Source organism: Pollicipes pollicipes, unplaced genomic scaffold (genome assembly GCF_011947565.3).
Source record: "Pollicipes pollicipes isolate AB1234 unplaced genomic scaffold, Ppol_2.1 Scaffold_6686;HRSCAF=7923_pilon_pilon_pilon, whole genome shotgun sequence".
NCBI lineage: Eukaryota > Metazoa > Arthropoda > Thecostraca > Pollicipedomorpha > Pollicipedidae > Pollicipes > Pollicipes pollicipes.
This window is the reverse complement of record NW_023596921.1, coordinates 44,107,070-44,119,716: the sequence shown is the minus strand read 5'-3', so window position 1 is coordinate 44,119,716 and position 12,647 is coordinate 44,107,070.

The window sequence follows — 12,647 nt, the reverse complement described above, 5'->3', positions numbered from 1 at the left end:
TAAGTCATGTTGGCATTCTGCAAGGTTGATGCTGTGCATGTATGTGCCAAACTCAAGGCAGAGCAAACTGCACTCAATTTTGTAATTGATGTTACATGGCAAAATTGTTTATAGTAACCCAGCAAGAAATTGCTCACAACATAAGACCACAATTCTTGAAAGACTGATAATATATGCACTGAAATTCATAGATCCCATACATGTCCAGAGCAACATGTGTTTTTAAGCCACCTGGTATCGCACACAAGAAGCACAAGCCTACTATTGAAAATAAATGATATAACCATAAATATATAATGCCACTAGATCAGTAACACCTATGCTATATGACTAGCAAAAGTAAGAACACCCAAAACAGGAGCATCAGCTGAAAAATGGTAAACACTCATAGGCAAAGTAAAACAAACCAAGATAAACTGGGTAAGTTACAGGCAAACCAATGGTTCCCATGTGTGAAACACACCACATGCATTGATCATTTGCTTGGCAGATGCTCTTGTTAAGTGATAAATGTCTACTTCAGCATGTGGGTTTAGCTTCATGTGATGCACAACATCCATTTCACAAACTGCACCACTCTGGGCATAGCTGATTCTGATCCAGTGATGTTACATATCTACAGGGTCAGGGTGTACTTTCCTAACATTAGAAAAAACCATTGTACACCATTCGTCGTGTTAAGGCATGACATATCATAAATAATCTCAAAACAGGTAGAATCATGCTCCTACCTTCGAATTTCAATAACTTCGATGGCGGGCCCCCGAGCGCCGCACGCCACCGCACCGCCTGGACTCCCCAGCGCCGTTTCCGCGTTGCCGTTGCGTAAATACAATATTTCTGTGTACCAAGAACTGTACAAAATGTACGGGACCAAAGTAAACCATTCGTCATGTTTAAGGCAGGACAACCATAACCTAACTGCGAACCATAAAAATATTTACTGAACATAAACCATATTTACCATACCATATTTACCATATAAACCGTACTAACTGCGAACCATACTATAAACCATGACTATACCTATAAACTATACTATATAAACCATGCTATAACTATAAACCATATTTACTGTGAACCATAAAAAATGTACCAGGACGATGGGTGGTAGCAAGAAATAGGCGTGCGGCGCTCGGGAGCTCCCTATCGTATTTATTAGAATTCGAGGGTACCCGCCTTAAACACGACAAATGGTTTACCTTGGTCCCGTACATTTTGTAGAGTTCTTGGTAAGCAGAAATATTGTATCTACGCAAACGGCACCGCAGAAACGGCGCTGGGGAGTCCAGGCGGTGCGGTGCGCACGGCGCTCGGGAGCTCGCATCGAAGTTATTGAAATTCGAAGGTAGGAGCATGATTCTACCTGTTTTGAGATGATTTACGATTGTGCTCGCCTTGAACACGACGAATTGGTGTGCAATGATTTTTTCTAAGTCAGGTAGGGAAAGTACACCTACACCTATCTACAGTGCTGGCCTTTGCGGGTCTAGTACTTCTGGGCGTGGGGTTCAGTGCCTGTTAGGTTAAGTCCCGACACAAAGGTTAGGTTTGCCTTGGTAAAGTTAAATTTTGGTAAGTTCACAGAAATTGTTAGCCTAATTAGATCAGTGGTGGCACTTGTCATTCAAATTCATTTCTGACCTGAGGTGCTCCATTCAAACTTGACATGATGTCATCTAACGTCTTGTACACAATTTCCAAGGAGCAACCAAAATATGCCTGGCTAATGGATGTGAGGCAAGTGCAAAATATTCCCGCAGTACATCACATGCAATATTTGGGAGAAATGGCATTGTATACTGAGCAGGATTGCATTGATCAACCCAACTTTCCAAGCAATAATCCTCACCAATTGATGTAAATTCAACCATGAAAAAGGGTGTCATATCTGAACGCAGCAAAGAATGCTCCGTACAATTTACCATGAACAGGAGTAGACATAGATCAAATTCAGCCCACATGAGGCAAAAGCGTCATGGCAAATAAGCCGTGGACGACCAACCTGTAATACTTCAAACACTAAAAAACACCGCTACAGTAGTATATAATACCTGATTTGATAGCAGCCCACCACTAAAAATGTACAAATGTCACTTACGCCCCCAACTCTCTCTCCCGCACAAACAGGCCGCACCAATCCCCGGGAACCGCGATTTCAGCGCGCTTACAAAGAGGCGATATGTTGTTGTACATCCTCGGTCAGCTATACGCCCGCCTGCTCTAAGCCAATCATGTCTACCGTTGAACAAGTATTGGCCAATGAGCAAGCAGAACTTTATGTCAGGAAACCAAAAACGGTAGCATTGAGCACGATTGGAGTGTGTACACCTGCTACCATAGCGCATGTGGACAAATAGTTGAACACTGAGAAGACGTCAGAAAAAACACGCAGTTTTATTTTCGGCTTACGGTCGTAAAAGTGCATGCGTTTCATGCGATATGGAATTGGTTTTGGGAATTTTCCCGATTAAAGATTGCTTTATGTTTAACTGGTTTCCGGACCAGAGAACAGCTCTCCGCCAGAAATATGTCACTTATGACGTTTCAGATATCCAAGGACGCGGAGATCGAGGAACAGTGGGGGCGGCCCCCTCTCCCCCCCCCCCCCCCTCCTCCCAACATAGGCGGGGGGTTATGCCGGCGTGTTGATGGCCTATTTTGAACCGCAGAAGTATTATGTAAGCCTGTCAAAGTCAATTTTAAACTGTCTAAGGGTCATTCTGGCCTATTTAGGACCCATTCTGATCAAAGCAGGGCAATTCTAAGCTTCGCAGAGGGGCGCGTTCTGCCCTGTCGAAAGCGCATTATTGACTAGATAGCCCATTCCGCCCTGTAGAGGCTCATTCTGATCTGTGGACGGCCCATTTTTTGACTGGAGTGGTCTTGGTAAGCAGAGGCCTCAGTCTGGTCTTTGGGGGTTCCATTCTGACCTTTAGAGGGTCCATTCTGGCCCTTAGAGGGTCCATTCTGACCATTAGAGGGCCCTCATTCTGGCCTTCAGAGAGCCCACTTTTGTCTAGCAAGTCATTCTGACTCGGAGAGGTCGCATTCTGCCCTGTCGGGAGCCCATTTTGATATTCAGAGGGTCAATTGTGATCCGTATGGGACTCGTCCTGATCTTAAGAGGGCCTACAATTGACTGTCGGAGGCGCATACTGGCTTACTGAGGAGTCACTCAGCAGCGCAGGTGGAGGGGGGAGGGGGATACAAAGGGCACGTGCCACCCCTTCCCTTAGGTTCCTAGAAGTCCGAAGGGCCTATCGATACTTAAGATTAGGGCCCGATTCGAGGGCCCGAAAGACCCGGCCGGAGGTCATGTTCAGGGGCTCCAACCCGCAGGGCCTGATGCTCCAATGCCGGCCAGAGGGCCCTGCACGCTGCTGAGGAGCTCTCGCGTTGATAAGGGCCTATATGTCGGTCAGTCGGCTCCGTGCCACCAGTAACGCATAGTCGGCTGCGTATCGGCGTGGGCCTGGGGGCCCATTTCCCAAGCGGGGGAAAGCCGGAGCCAGCAATTTGCATTAGTTGGGGTCCCGCAGCGCCTAACTGTGCTGGGGGCCCTGTGCTGGCAAGGGGACCAAGTCGGCCAGAGGCAGTGTTTGAGGGGGCCCAAAGAGCCTGGAGGGCCCACAGGGTCCGACGACCAAGGGCTTGATTGGCGTGTCGGAGGGCATCAAGGGCTGGTCGGAGTCTTTTTCAGGGGCCCGGCTGCGGGAACGGACCCTCAGATGGACAGTCAGTGGGGCCTTAACGCCGATCAGGGACACCCTGAGTCGACATGGATATATATATATATATATATATATATATATATATATATATATATATATATATACATTGGTTAGGCACCACCACAACGTCCGCTCCGTATCGATATGGGACTGAAGGCTCACTTTCCAACCAGCTACAAAGCTGGGGCCAGTGACTGACTCTGGTTGGTGCCCTGTATCAGGCCCAAACGGAATCGATATCAAAGGCCCACTTGGAGGGCATAGGGGTCCTAAGGACTGGATGTAGGCCACATACAGAATCACGGCCCGTAGCATCGCTACCTGAAATATCAGTCAGAGGTCTTCTTGCACCGTTTGAGGATCCTTAAGACAATGCGGGTGTTTATGTCTGCCAGAGACCACGAACACCGAACAGTTGGCTCGCTACCAGTCTAAACTCCGGGCCATTTCCCAAGCGGCAAGACCGGGGACCACGATTTGCATTGCTCTGGGTACCTGAAACAGTGGTGTCGGCCCCTGTGTCGATTAGGGGCCCTCAGTGCGTAAAAAGGGGTCACGTCTCGGCTTGTAGCTCCTAGCCGATCACGAGCGTTGTTTAAGGACGTACAAGGAGGGGCCGGATGGCCGCTCGGGATCAAACACCGAGGGCTCGATTGGATTTGGACCCGATTCCCCACCCGTAGTGCCGGGACCTGAAATATCAGTCAGAGGGCTTCTTTTATGGTCCTCTTTCTAGGTTTCTTTATCCCTATCATAAGGGGCGTGGGCACGAAGCCAAATAGTTGCCTCCATGTCCGTCTAAGCCCTTGAGACCCATGTCCCAAGCGGGAGCGAGACTGGGGCTCGCATTTGTAATGTTCGGAGCCCTTGACACGATAAGAGCCTCCTGAGTCGGTCGAGTGCCACAGTACCCAACAGGGGTTGTGTGGTGGCAAGTGGCCCGAATCGGCCAGGAGCGGTGTTTGAGGGGGCCCGAAAAGGGACTGAAGGGTCTCGTGAGATCAAAAATCAAGGACCCAGTTGGAAGGCTGAACGACCCAACTGGCTGGCTGTATGTCGCATAAGGATCTCCTCCCGTAGGATCATGACCTCCAATGTTAGTTAAAGGGCCTCTTGCACTGATTGGGGACTCCTGAGGCATATAATTCCCCTGTTTCGGTCAAAAATCACCAACACCGAACAGTCCTCGTGTCGTTCTGAGCACTGGAACCCCGAATGACAGGGGGCTTTTTGCATTGGTAGGGCTCCCTGACAATGAAGGGAAACATGAGAGCCTATGATGATTATTCACTTTGAGGTAATAGCAGGGTCCTGTGCCCGTCATGGCTCCCAGTACCAAATGATGGGCCCTCACACCTAATACCAGTATGGGCCCGTTATGCCGAACAGGATATGCCAATATTGGACCACCTGTGGCAATCAGGGATGTTGTTGCGTCAGTGCGGGAACACTGTGAATGAGGGGTTGGGTTCTGGCTTCTGCGTTCTATCGGTTTAGAAAGATTCCACTGAACTACTGTAACTATATGCAGCGCCGGTGATCCATTTCATGCAAGTCGTTTAGTTGATTGACTAAAATTCATACATAACTGATCTCGCGTTAACTTCTGGCTTCTATCCCAGCTATAGAAGTCAAATACAAAAATATAAAAAGCATACTCTCATTAACAAATGGACCACATTCTTCTATATTTCTGTTTTTTTGGGGGGAGGACGTCTTACCATCGGAGGGCCGTTTGTCAAGCCTGTGCCCCTCCTTTGCCCAGGCCCTGGCTGCGCGCCTGGGCCCAAGTATCGGTGGCGGATCCAGATGCGAGCCCGTGCCCCTTTGGCCCGAAGGTGCCGGAATTGTCTTTGAATGGGCCCATGACCGACCGAACAGACGCAGTTGTTGTACCTGAGACGAAATCAAATGGGCTGTCTTGGGCCTCCAGGAGACAAAGAATAGTCTCAAGCGAAAGTGAAAGGCCAACGAACAGACAAAAATAGGTTCTTCGCTGATTGAGAGCGTGGTGATTTGGGAGATTTTAAACGTCCCTAGGCTATCCAGAGGCCCTATATACTGTTGCCGAGTGCCCTATATGTACACTTGTCGGGTTAGCCTGATCACTAAAGAGCCTTCCACGTTGCCCTCGCTTTCTTGCATTGGCTCGGAGGGCCCTGTTGTGGCTCTGTCTGCTAGTATTCAGGGGGCAATGCTATTCTTCGTATTTGCCCGAAAGGCTTCCTACGCTGTTACTGGATCCCCATTTGCCGGGCACACCCGGTTGCCCAGCGGCCCTTCATATTGGTCATGGGTTCTTTCGACTTGCTTGTGGGGCCCCGTGCCTGTTGCTGGAGCCCGTGTGAGTTGACGTACCGAGACACTCGATGCTCAGGGGCCCTCTACATTGATCTGGGACACCTTTCCTTTGGTCTTCTTTGCGGATGACCTTTCACTCTTATCGGGGTTCTTCCTGTTGGCCTACCTACACTCTTGGTCGCATAGGGACCCGCTACAGTGGTCTAGGGCACTTAACGTATTCCTAAAGGACCTTGGGCTGTCGTTCGAGACCCTATATGTTTATGCGCCAAGGCATTCTCGGTCGCTCAAGGGCATTCATTCATGAACACTGACCTGGGGTTATTCCTGTCCGCTCAAAGGGTCTTGCGTATGGCCGAGACCCTATATGTTAACTGGCCGGGGCACTCCCGATCTGTCAGGGGCCAACCACATCAATCTTCGGCTCTTGTCCACCTCGCCTGCTCCGAGGACTCTACAACTATGGATGGGAGATTCCTTGACCCAACTCCGCCGAACCCCAAGATCGCTCAGATGCCGTCACCAATGGTCTTGTTTTTGTATTTTATCCGAGGGTCCACGCCGTTGACAGAGACCTAAATGTTAATCGGCAGGGGCACTCTTGATCGCTCTGGGGCCCTCCACATTGCTCGGAGGTTCTTGCGATAAAGTCAGGGGATCCTACTCTGTTTCCGAAAGCCCGGCGTGTGCTGACGAACGCCGAGGCGTTTCTCTTGCTCGTTTGTACGGACCAGACTAAATTACTTTATGTACACAAATCCGAGATATACGTTGTGGCGATTGTCCTTGAAGCCGTTGCCTTAAATCAGCAGTCGGATATGCTTTGATAAATTTCCACATGCAGTTTCCGAACGTAATTTTACGCATCGCCGAAGTCGTAAATGTCATTCCTGTTAGGCATTTCATTAGTGACACTTATTTTGCCGAAGTATCACGGTCTTAACACATTTGGAATGCTAGAATATTTTACAGTGCATAACAGTTAAAGCGCAACTCTTTATTAGTCACCAGCCATCAACTGACCACATCGACCAGCCGGCTAACTACCGGCAGCCGGCTGGCTGTACATAACCTTGAAATCGAGTTATCGTGTTTGATGTCGATGGTATTGAGCGGCCATTTTTAAGTTTATTTTGCCTTGTTTTCTCCGAAACATGTAGTCCTCTAAATGACAGGATTAACCACGACTTATACAATATAAGCGTGCTCTATGTGCATGTGCATGTGTGTATGTGCAGTAAGCACCATGCGCGTTTTCTTGGGCTGTGCACAGGAAGATGTGATTCCGTGGGCCAAATAGCGTACATAAGCGGAATACGATGATTTTGGGGGGACAGCCCCGTAAAACTGCAGCGGTCCACAATTCGCGTGCTCCCCCTTGACGAAATCCTGGATCCGCCACTGCCCATTACTAACTGTAGTGTCCCCATTCTGAATGATAGATGGCTCATTCTGGCCTGTAGAGGGCCCATTCTGATCTTTAAATGTTTGATTATTGATCTGAGGGGCCATCCCGACCTGTCTAGGACGAATTCTGCCCTGCATAGAGCCCATTCTGACCTGCAGAGGGCCTATTCAAGTTTGTGCGAGGCCCCCCTTTTTCATTCTAGGGGGCATTCGGGATTTTGGAGTCCACCTCCCCCGTTCCAATTGAATATAGTTCCCACGCCCCTGCACATATCCCATCACCTGCGGCACCGTAACACAGATAATCTCGGCTCAAGGTCAAAAAGTCGGAAAGCCAATTTGGCGAATACCTGTTCGTAAACTGCGAAATGGCAACTGTGAAATGGCGAAATGTGAAAAGCCGATGCGTCAAAAAGTGGAATCAGCGAAATACAGTTATGCAAAAAGGCGAAATATAAAATAGCTGATATGATAGCATGGCGTAACGCGCGGCTAAGTGACTCATTGAATGCACTGCGCCGTGTTGAAAGGGGGGGGGGGGTGGAAGCGGGGGGGTTAAGCGGACTCTGGGAGCTGAACAAAAAACTAACAGACCTAGAGACACCAAATTCAAGAGGCAAATAGGAGTCTAACAATGCACTTCTTTGACAATTTTTGACGACCCTTGATTGCGACATTTGGGTCATTTAAGGTCAAGCAACGCCCAACTCCGGATTGGTGTTCGAAGTGCCCTTATATTTCCTCACCATGCATCTGATAACCAAGAGCCACTGGTGCTCATATCAAGTTAGTGACCTTATCTGTACTAAAGGGAAATGTTTCCACTTTTGTAGAAATTGAGACAAGCATCAGATACGATGAAATAATTAAATATCATGTCCAATCATCATAAAATCATGGTGGTGTTACTGTATCTCCAGAGGATAAGTCGTTTCTGAGATGTAAATGAATAGCGTGCTCTCAGCCTTGCGGTTAAAATCTCATCCGCACGTTCAAAGATAGTGTGCTATACACAGCTGCCACATGTGTATGCAAGAATTTTAATTAAATGCCTCAAGAAGTGATAACGTAAATCAATTCCTTGGGAAATGCGTATAAAGTGATGCGTCGGCAAACGCCGAGATACCCCTTTCGGAGGATGTTCATAAAAATTCAGCGTCTGCTGCTGTAAGGAATGTGTGAGGCCTTCTTGTCGATCGGAGAGCGCCGTCATCTGGTGGTAACATTCATCACGAACATCGCCCTGTATTGTTATCTTCTTGAGACCGGCGGGCGTATGATTATTTTCAAATTCCATTCGGGATGGAGCACGTATCGCGAGTGATAATATTTCTCATCAGCTGAAAACCCGGACAAACGTTTTGAAACATTATAAAGCAGAAGAGGAGCAAAAGAGGGGTTAGAGAAGCAAAGTGCGTTGACTGTGTGGCATCAGATGTGAGACCGTTTCAATGAGACACTGAAACAACTAACCACCGCTGAATAGCTGACCACCGCGAACTTCCATCAGCTTATCCAGATTCTGAGCTCCAAAGAGTCCCGCAGGCGGGCAGCATGAATCCAGGCCGCAGCCAAAGGGCGCGGCGGTACTCGATGCATAGAAAAACACCAACAAGCGAGAGCGAGACGCCATGCTTGTACTAGGAGGGCGATTGCAAACGAACTTTAACTATCCAAAGTCTAAGAAGTCGTTGGGAACTGCGCGCGTAGATTTTGCTCTTGTTGACGACTCCGCTTAGAAACAAGGGAGCCCTTTCAAGTGTGTCATGCGTTACACGTGAGGAAAGCCTGTCATCAAGTTCTGAGTTTTATCTGCATGACGTCTTATGATTGCCAACTTCATGTTTTGGCTTTACTGCAAAAATTGAAACACTTGCTGTCCTGTGAGACCGCCTACCAAGTGCAGCGATCCGTATCTTTTGACCTTTTTTACTTGCAGTTAACTCCATTTGGTGTATTGTATTCAATACATTGAACTGAACGGAAGCAGCCGTTCCCGGGCTAACCCGCTACCTGTTTCTCAACAGGAAAGTAAATCAGGCGAGCGGTCATGCCTGGCGAGTGTTGGATGTCCTGATAAAGATAAGTGCGTGCTCGGCCGTAATAAAATTGGGCGCCAAGAACGTAGATCATAAATCGGTGTGAAACACTGTATGCGCTTGAGCCCTTCGTGGCAACTCGTTGTCCCCGGTAACTGCGAAAAGACGTACAAACATTACTTTCTGGGAAAGGTTTAGTGGTGCAAAATGAGTGCGTCGTAGCAATATCACGTGTTCTCCATGTTAACAGGTACAGAAATTAACGCCCGTAAATGATTGCCACGATCTATATCGTACGCAAATTAGCATTCATGGCAAAGAGGAATGGCAACACGACACTGTACAGAACACCTCTCAGGGCGCATTCATGTCAAAACACGTCGGCTTTCATGGCATGAACGCCAACTGGAGGCTGCTGAGCAGTTGCGCGAGGCGCCAGGGCCATGGCGCGCAGGCTGATCAGCTCTTCAGAGACCGAGGTGGCCGCCGGTAGGAAGGCCGGGGGTGAGGCAGTCACGTTTTCGAGCACCGCCAGTGACCCCTGAAGAATGGCTAGCTGAAAAAGGGGGTAGACATCAACCCTCAGCCGCGGCAGGTCATTCCTGAGCCGCGAAAGATCGATGACACGTTGGGTGGACAAGAGATGAGATTGAAACGTAGAGGCGCGCTGCGTTACGAAAGGCTGGAGAATGGCTCTAAAGTAGACATGGGGGCGCAAGCAAGGACAGGATGAGTTACGCCCCTTTCAACGCGGCGAGTCCATATAAGCTGCAGAAAAAACGAGCACATAAGTGATTTGTGGAAAATAATTCGTCCCCGCCGCCACCAGACGCCCAAAGGGTCCAGCTGGACACGGACAGGGTTGCCCAACCCAACTGTGCGGGGCGTTCGAACGGCTACCTGGGAGACAGACGCGAAGCGGGTCTGCCAACACGGCAACCGGAGCTGGCTGCCAGGAACTTCTCACGGTCGTCGTTACAACTTTGCCCTGTTTTTCGCACCGCATCCTCCTTTCTCCATGTTTCGCAACACCTCTGCTTTTCCATGTTTTTCAACCATCTCCTGAACGTACAGAACCGGTCACTCATTCATCCATGTCCCATCCCTCCACGCCCCCCCCCCCCCACCCCGTCTCCCTACTGATCGCCCAGTCCACAGGTCGACTGGCCGACCTGATTTTTCTTCTTCGCATCATTTCGTTGTGAGGAATGTATGCAAATATTTTAAGACGGGAGTTAGGCAGAGCATAAGGTGCCTGCAAATTGCGCATTATCGGACCGGGCGTGTCGAGAAAATAAGGCTGATACCTAAACGAATGAGCATGTGGGCGCAGATCTATGGAAAACAGGTAAAGATAAAGTTATAGCCTGTAGGAATGAGTGAGAATGCAGAAGTGAGGAGGCGGGAAATGGATAGGAAACAGAGCTAGAGATCTTGTGGAAAAGCGGTTAGAGCGGTAGTTAGTACTGGTCCTGGCATATGATGAGCTTTCAGCTCCTTGCATCCTGAGCCTCTCCCATGCCTCGAGCGGCTGACACGTAGTAGTGCAGGTTCGTCGCGAGTGCGCAAAAGCAAATTGTCGAATTGCGCCCCCCTCGGTAAGCGCGACATCGGCGGTGCTGAGCGATGTTCGCATTGTGCGCGACATTCGTCGCGTGCCGGAATTCGCCGCGCGTTAGTTAGGCTGGGAAAACGGGACGAGTGCGGCTGTGGTAGCGACAACGAAGAAAAGATTACAGTGCACCCAGTCCCTCGAATTATAGTGTGGGCCTCCGGCAGTGACCGAGGAGTCTGGAAGGGCGTGGGGAGCGAGGCTGTAGCCAGCGGCGGATAGATCCCACGCACCCAACCGGTACGAGGTCAAGCTGAGGGCACCTCACACCGGTCGAGGTCAAGCTGAGAGCAGCTCACACCGGCCGAGGTCAAGCTGAGAGCAGCTCACACCGGTCGAGGTCAAGCTGAGGGCAGCTCACACCGGTCGAGGTCAAGCTGAGAGCAGCTCACACCGGTCGAGGTCAAGCTGAGGGCAGTTCACACCGGTCGAGGTCAAGCTGAGGGCAGCTCACACCGGTCGAGGTCAAGCTGAGGGCAGCTCACACCGGTCGAGGTCAAGCTGAGAGCAGCTCACACCGGTCAAGGTCAAGCCGAGGGCAGCTCACACCGGTCAAGGTCAAGCTGAGGACAGCTCACACCGGTCGAGGTCAAGCTGAGGGCAGCTCACACCGGTCGAGGGTCAAGCTGAGGGCAGCTCACACCGGTCGAGGTCAAGCTGAGGGCAGCTCACACCGGTCGCCGCGCGGTGTTATGCGAGCGCGAGAGCGATGCCACTCCGCGGTTTCGGCCCTCGAAGCGACGCCCGTGACTGCGGCAGAACCCGCAGCACGGGACGGTCGCATAAACTGCAGACAAGTGCACGCGTCAGGTGAGTCGACACCACGCCCATCTTGAACGTGGCGCGAACTCCAGTTCCCGAGTCCGGCGTGCTGGATGTCTTTTAACGAAGAGTCTTTGGAGGGGGGGGGGGGGGGGGGGGGAGTGGTCGTTGCGCGGCTGACTAGTTCCCACGATGAATCGGTCTAGTTTCATTCAGCTTCGGATAGCGCGGCACTGTCGCCCCGCGTTGTGAGAACTTTAAGATCAGTGAATCATTGGTGATTTGTAACCGAGCGTGAATGCCTTGGCTACTGTGACTCGGCGCGAACACTCGACTGAATGAGTGATTTTGCGTTTGTAGAATGGGCTATGTTGTGCCCCGCGCCCTGCTGCTCTCGCTCCCAGAGGAAGAGGATCTATGCTGGTCGCCCGGCTAAGGGGATATTATTATTAAACCACCGCCGCCGTGTGGCGCTCGCGGTTCCCCGGTTACATGGTGCGGGCGGTAGAAAAAGTATACAGGCGCTCTGTGTGTATGACACGGGCATCGGCTGCCATCACCAAGGCTCAGCTGCTTCGGAGACTTCTCGCAAGATGGCGGGTTTGGCTGCCGGCCGCGCTGGCACGGGAAGCCGAGGCTGGCCACCGAGCGGTGAGAGAATTCCGCATCAGGTGTTTCAGGTGCTATAGCTGGGTGGTGCGCATGCGCAATGGAAAAGCTCGCATCAATCCGGTGCAAGCCCTATGTAAGCCGTGGGGCCGGGCTAATCGGGGCACTCCGCGCCGTGGCCAC